This window comes from Spinacia oleracea, chromosome 5, assembly GCF_020520425.1.
Source record: "Spinacia oleracea cultivar Varoflay chromosome 5, BTI_SOV_V1, whole genome shotgun sequence".
Lineage (NCBI taxonomy): Eukaryota > Viridiplantae > Streptophyta > Magnoliopsida > Caryophyllales > Amaranthaceae > Spinacia > Spinacia oleracea.
The window spans coordinates 46299116-46306893 of record NC_079491.1 but is presented as its reverse complement, the minus strand read 5'-3'; the positions used below and the strand labels follow the sequence as shown (position 1 = coordinate 46306893).

The window sequence follows — 7778 nt, the reverse complement described above, 5'->3', positions numbered from 1 at the left end:
GGAGAATTTTATTCTAAGTGTGAGGCATGAGTATGTAACTGCTGGTGTTAGGTCTAAAGGGATTCAATCTGGTAAAATAATAAAATTGTTCTTTTCTTACTAACATATGTTCGTTTTCCTTTGTCTAATCACTAGTAGAAAAAACCCCTGTTGCAGCCCCCTTGTTGCAGCGTACATGTATAAATACGCTTCAACAACCAGTCGGTCAACGCGGGTCAAACCCTTTAAAGGGTTATCGCAGCGTACATTTTAGTTGTTCGCAGCAAATGTGTTTGTTGCAGCGTACAAAATAAAAGCCCGCAGCAACAACCCTTTTTGTTGCAGCGTACAATTTAAAAGCCCCCTGCAATAACCGGATAAAAAAATTTCAAAACAATTTAAGCCGCATCTCAAAATTTTTTCTCGCTGTCCTTTCTTCTTCACGTGCCTTTCCCTACGTCGTCTCCTAAAGACAAACCCTAAGCCGGTCCTTTCTTCTTCGCGTGCCTTTCCCTGCGTCATCTCAAATTTCGAACACTCTTTCTCTTCGTTCCTCTGCATCGCCGGCCACCACCTCCTTCATGCCGACGCTGCTGGGTGGTTGCGATGGTTATTGCGTTGTTGTGGTTGATGGTGTTGTCCTGCCTCCGTGCTCGGCTTTCCTCTGCTTGTCGCCGCCAATAATGGTGGCCTACCAACACAACATCATTTGTAACTAATTGGTAAATTGATTTCAATTTTTCCCTCAATTGTTTTAATAAGTTCTTGATTTAAAATCCCAAAACCCTAACTAATCGATTCAATGTTCTTTTCCCCCTTGCTTGCGCCGCCCGTTCTGGTTGTTAGGTGACTACTAGCTAGCGCCGTCCAATTAGGGTGGGGGATTAGATCTTGCAAGAAAGGCTTCGTCGGAGATTCCAATTTTATGCCCGCCAGGGAACTCGGGGTCGCCTCTCTCTTCGTTTGAGCCGCCGCTACCGCCTTCTTTGCCGCCCTTAACGCCTCCGGCATCCACAGTGTGAGTTTGTTTATCTCGTTTCTTTCTTTTTGGAGTAAAATGTTGGATTTTTAGGTCAAATTTCATCAATTTGGGAATTCTGAAATTTGTTTTTAGTGAAAAATTGATAGTTTGCCAATTGGGTTTTTGATTTACATTGAGAATGATGATTTGGGTTGATTAATTGAAGGGTTTTAGTTTATTGTTTCAGCTATTTTTAATTTATTCTTATTAATTTTGTATTCAGGTTTAGTATGCTCGTTGATTGTTGTTTTTGGAAGAATTTGAATGCAAAGTTGTGAGATTTTTGTATTTAGTTTGTTGCATTGTCAACTTAGTTCTCATAGCTCAAGTGATCTTAGAAGAACATGGGTTGAATGTAGTCTAGGGGATGACAAGTGACAACCACAATTTAGTATTTGAATAATCAACTAGTCTCTATATCGTGATTTGGGACTCTTGAATCTGATTTTAGTCAACTCACAATTGAAGTACTATCCAACCTGAAAAATTGATGTACTGATAGAATGATAGATATACGTGTTCCTTATAGTTCTATGAATAACAAGAATTATATGGGTCAAGTTCAACGCAAAGTACATTTTTTTCTTCAATTTCTATACAGAAAATGCCTTATTTTTTTTAATGAAGGCTTGTCAATGTATAGCTTTGCTTCTAATTTGTGGTTTGCTTCAATGTATAACTGAACATAAAGGAAGGGGTTTAAATATAATCATACTACTATGGTGCTTTATGTTCAGTTGTATACTATCTGTAGTTCTGTACGGTTTACAGTTCTTTCATTGAGTTAATCTAGTAGCTCGATCATAATAATTGGCAGAGACTATAGTATAATGCTAGGGATATTTGTATTTTGGTATTGATGTTTTATACATTTGCAACATGAGAGGTGACATGAATTCAATAATGATTTTACATGCTGTAAGACATCTAACCCGGTTTTCCCCAAATGATTATTACATGATTCATATGATTATTTTTAACTTTTCAAGACTCAATCCGATCTATTATGCACATTTGAGACTTGTTTGGTCGTTATAGGTCATATTTAGGCTAAAATGAGACATTTTCGCTCCTAAGATTGAACTAAAGAATCTAATGACTCATTTGAAACCTTTTACATGATTAATATGCTTAGTTTTAAGTTTCTAAGACTTATTCTAATCTATTTATGCACATTTAATACTTGTTTTATCGTTGTAGGTCATATTTAGGATAAAATAAGGCATTTTCGCTCCCAACTTTAAAATAAAGAACCTAAGGACTTATTTTAAACTTATTACATGTTTAATATGCTTAGTTTTAAGTTTCTAAGACTTATTCTAACTACTTTTACACATTTAAGGCTTGTTTGGTCGTTATAGGACATATTTAGGCTAAAATAACATTTTCGCTCCAAACTATGAACTAAAGAACCTAAGGACTCATTTTAAACTTACTAAATGTTTTATATGCTTAGTTTTGACTTTCTAGAACTCATTCCAATCCATTTATGCATATTTAAGGCTCATTGTGTCGTTATAGGTCATATTTAGGCTAAAGTGCCATTTTCGCTCCCAACTTTGAACTTAAGAACCTAATGACTCATTTTAAACTTATTATATGATTAATATGTTTAGTTTTAAGTTTCTAAGACTTATTCTAATCTGTTTATGAACATTTAATGCTTGTTTGATAGTTATAGGTCATATTTAGGCTAAAATGAGGCATTTTCGCTCCTAACTTTAAAATAAAGAACCTAAGCACTCATTTTAAACTTAATACATGTTTAATATGCATAATTTTAACTTTATAAGACTCGTTCCAATCCATTTATGCATATTTAAGGCTCATTGTGTCGTTATAGGTCATATTTAGGCTAAAGTGCCATTTTCGCTCCCAACTTTGAACTTAAGAACCTAATGACTCATTTTAAACTTATTATATGATTAATATGCTTAGTTTTAAGTTTCTAAGACTTATTCTAATCTGTTTATGCACATTTAATGCTTGTTTGATAGTTATAGGTCATATTTAGGCTAAAATGAGGCATTTTCGCTCCTAACTTTAAAATAAAGAACCTAAGCACTCATTTTAAACTTAATACATGTTTAATATGCATAATTTTAACTTTATAAGACTCGTTCCAATCCATTTATGCATATTTAAGGCTCATTGTGTCGTTATAGGTCATATTTAGGCTAAAGTGCCATTTTCGCTCCCAACTTTGAACTTAAGAACCTAATGACTCATTTTAAACTTATTATATGATTAATATGTTTAGTTTTAAGTTTCTAAGACTTATTCTAATCTGTTTATGCACATTTAATGCTTGTTTGATAGTTATAGGTCATATTTAGGCTAAAATGAGGCATTTTCGCTCCTAACTTTAAAATAAAGAACCTAAGCACTCATTTTAAACTTAATACATGTTTAATATGCATAATTTTAACTTTATAAGACTCGTTCCAATCTATTTATGCACCTTTAAGGCTCATTAGGTCGTTGTAGGTCATATTTAGGCTAAAATGACATTTTCGCTCCCAACTTTGAACTTAAGAACCTAATGACTCATTTTAAACTTATTATATGATTAATATGCTTAGTTTTAAGTTTCTAAGACTTATTCTAATTTGTTTATGCACATTTAATGCTTGTTTGATAGTTATAGGTCATATTTAGGCTAAAATGAGGCATTTTCGCTCCTAACTTTGAACTAAAGAACCTAAGGACTCATTTTAAACTTATTACATGATTAATATGCTTAGTTTTAAGTTTCTAAGACTTATTCTAATCTATTTATGCACATTTAATGTTTGTTTTATCGTTATAGGTCATATTTAGGCTAAAATGAGGCATTTGCGCTCCTAACTTTGAACTAAAGAACCTAAGGACTCATTTTAAACTTATTACATGATTAATATGCTTAGTTTTAAGTTTCTAAGACTTATTCTAACTACTTATACACATTTAAGGCTTGTTTGGTCGTTATAGGACATATTTAGGCTAAAATAACATTTTCGCTCCAAACTTTGAACTAAAGAACCTAAGGACTCATTTTAAACTTACTAAATGTTTTATATTCTTAGTTTTGACTTTCTAGAACTCATTCCAATCCATTTATGCATATTTAAGGCTCATTGTGTAGTTATAGGTCATATTTAGGCTAAAGTGCCATTTTCGCTCCCAACTTTGAACTTAAGAACCTAATGACTCATTTTAAACTTATTATATGATTAATATGCTTAGTTTTAAGTTTCTAAGACTTATTCTAATCTGTTTATGCACATTTAATGCTTGTTTGATAGTTATAGGTCATATTTAGGCTAAAATGAGGCATTTTCGCTCCTAACTTTAAAATAAAGAACCTAAGCACTCATTTTAAACTTAATACATGTTTAATATGCATAATTATAACTTTATAAGACTCGTTCCAATCTATTTATGCACCTTTAAGGCTCATTAGGTCGTTGTAGGTCATATTTAGGCTAAAATGACATTTTCGCTCCCAACTATGAACCAAAGAACCTAAGGACTCATTTTAAACTTACTAAATGTTTTATATGCTTATTTTTAACTTTCTAGTACTCATTCCAATCCATTTATGCACATTTAAGGCTCATTGTGTCGTTATAGGTCATATTTAGGCTAAAATGACATTTTCGCTACAAATTTGAACTTAAGAACCTAATGACTCATTTTAAACTTATTATATGATAAATATGCTTAGTTTTAAGTTTCTAAGACTTATTCTAATCTGTTTATGCACATTTAATGCTTGTTTGATAGTTATAGGTCATATTTAGGCTAAAATGAGGCATTTTCGCTCCTAACTTTAAAATAAAGAACCTAAGCACTCATTTTAAACTTAATACATGTTTAATATGCATAATTATAACTTTATAAGACTCGTTCCAATCTATTTATGCACCTTTAAGGCTCATTAGGTCGTTGTAGGTCATATTTAGGCTAAAATGACATTTTCGCTCCCAACTATGAACCAAAGAACCTAAGGACTCATTTTAAACTTACTAAATGTTTTATATGCTTATTTTTAACTTTCTAGTACTCATTCCAATCCATTTATGCACATTTAAGGCTCATTGTGTCGTTATAGGTCATATTTAGGCTAAAATGACATTTTCGCTACAAATTTGAACTTAAGAACCTAATGACTCATTTTAAACTTATTATATGATAAATATGCTTAGTTTTAAGTTTCTAAGACTTATTCTAATCTGTTTATGCACATTTAATGCTTGTTTGATAGTTATAGGTCATATTTAGGCTAAAATGAGGCATTTTCGCTCATAACTTTAAAATAAAGAACATAAGCACTCATTTTTAACTTAATACATGTTTAATATGCATAATTATAACTTTATAAGACTCGTTCCAATCTATTTATGCACCTTTAAGGCTCATTAGGTCGTTGTAGGTCATATTTAGGCTAAAATGACATTTTCGCTCCCAACTATGAACCAAAGAACCTAAGGACTCATTTTAAACTTACTAAATGTTTTATATGCTTATTTTTAACTTTCTAGTACTCATTCCAATCCATTTATGCACATTTAAGGCTCATTGTGTCGTTATAGGTCATATTTAGGCTAAAATGACATTTTCGCTCCCAACTTTGAACTTAAGAACCTAATGACTCATTTTAAACTTATTATATGATAAATATGCTTAGTTTAAGTTTCTAAGACTTATTCTAATATGTTTATGCACATTTAATGCTTGTTTGATAGTTATAGGTCATATTTAGGCTAAAATGAGGCATTTTCGCTCCTAACTTTAAAATAAAGAACCTAAGCACGCATTTTAAACTTAATACATGTTTAATATGCATAATTTTAACTTTATAAGACTCGTTCCATTCCATTTATGCATATTTAAGGCTCATTGTGTCGTTTTAGGTCATATTTAGGCTAAAATGACATTTTCGCTCCCAACTTTGAACTTAAGAACCTAAGGACTCATTTTTAAATTATTATATGATTAATAAGCTTAGTTTTGAGTTTCTAGCACTTATTCTAATCTACTTATACCCATTTAATGCTTGTTTGATCGTTATAGGTCATATCTAGGCTAAAATAAGGCATTTTCGCTCCCAACTTTAAAATAAAGAACCTAAGGACTCATTTAAAACTTATTACATGTTTAATATGCATAATTTTAACGATCTAAGACTCGTTCCAATCTATTTATGCACCTATAGACTCATTGGGTCGTTATAGGTCATATTTAGGCTAAAATGACATTTTCGCTCCCAACTTTGAACTAAAGAACCTAAGGACTCATTTTAGACTATTAGGACATTGTCATTAGTTTCTTGAATGTTAAAATGTGATATTTAATTTGTATTTAATCTAATGTTTAATTTAAATTTCTGTTTTTGTAAAGGTCTACACTCCGAGGATTGCGCCTTATGCGAGGAATTTGATGTGGTTCGTGAGCAATGGGCTAAGTTTTTTACCAACAAGTATTTATTATTGGCTTTAGCGCGCTTGATCGAGTTGGTTTAGTTGTTATAGAATAAATTTTATATTAAAATGTATGTTTATGTTGAAATTGGAACATATATTTAAATGTAATATGTGCACTTTGGTTTTGGGATATATAGTATACAAAACTCCAGTTGTTGTTTTTATATTTGTTATACAGGTTGCGTTATTCTATTATTGTTTTGACAGGTTTCTATATTTAGTGCAAGGCACTCTAGGTATCCCTAAACAAAATTAGAATTTTCCCGCCAAAAGTGCTTTTTTGCAGCGTACATATATGTTGTACGCTGCAACAAGGGAAAAAAATTTCGCAAAAATTCAGACTTGTTGCAGCGTACAAATAAATGTACGCTGCAAAAAATTGAGTAATTCAGACTTGTTGCAGCGTACAAATAAATGTACGCTGCAAAAAGTTGGGTCTGTTGCAGCGGGCTTTTATATGTACGCTGCAACAAGTCCAAAATTTTGCCAATTTTTTGGCACTTGTTGCAGCGTACATCTAAAAGCCCGCTGCAACAAATCACTTTTTGCAGCGAACATGTACGCTGCAACAAGTTCAGACTTGTTGCAGGCCCCCCAGTTGCAGCATACGATGTACGCTGCAACAGGGGTCTAAAAGCCCGCTGCAATAAGGGTTTTTTCTACTAGTGAATGTTCCTTTTTCTGAATGTAGCTGTTCTTTCCCGTGTGGTGTGGTGATCATTTTTATTTGATTGTAATCAACCAAAGGGCAAAGAAGGTGGAGATCATTGACAATCTCTCTCTACCTGAAGGAATAACATTTGCTGATAAATATAACACTTTTGCAGAAAGAACTGTATGTCTACTTCCAGAAATTCATCTTATATATTTATTATGTTCTTCTACTAAATATAATAACTATACTGTACTTTTATAGTTATGTTCTTTTCATTGATATTGTTTGTTCTTCTACTAAGTTATATTGTTCTTTCTACCTTCGGATCATTTCAGTTTGAAGCATGGACAATATTTTCAGCACAAGAAGGACATCTAATAAGGAAGGCACATATTTCACAATATCAAACTGTGTTGCTTGAAATGCCATGGAAAAGTAGAAAGAACAAGGTTGATTGTGGGGTATATGCAATAAGGCATATGGAGACTTACAAGGGCAACCAGTCTTGGAATTCTGGCTTCAAAAACACAGATGAAGATGTAAGTAAATGTTGAATATATGTACTTATATTATTTTAATTTAAAATGTTATTTGTACTTACAAATGCACTATTATTTGTTTTCAGAAGGACTTTATTGCCAAGCTAAGAATGCGATAT

The 7778-nt window shown here is 32.2% G+C and overlaps 1 long non-coding RNA gene across 1 annotated transcript; it reads left to right on the top strand.

Moving 5' to 3' along the window:
- Positions 1-451: 451 nt before the first annotated feature.
- On the top strand, positions 452-6629 carry LOC130460985 (uncharacterized). The gene is made up of 3 exons (XR_008921261.1): positions 452-701; positions 826-997; positions 6383-6629. It is a non-coding gene; the product is annotated as an uncharacterized lncRNA (long non-coding RNA).
- Positions 6630-7778: the final 1149 nt, after the last annotated feature.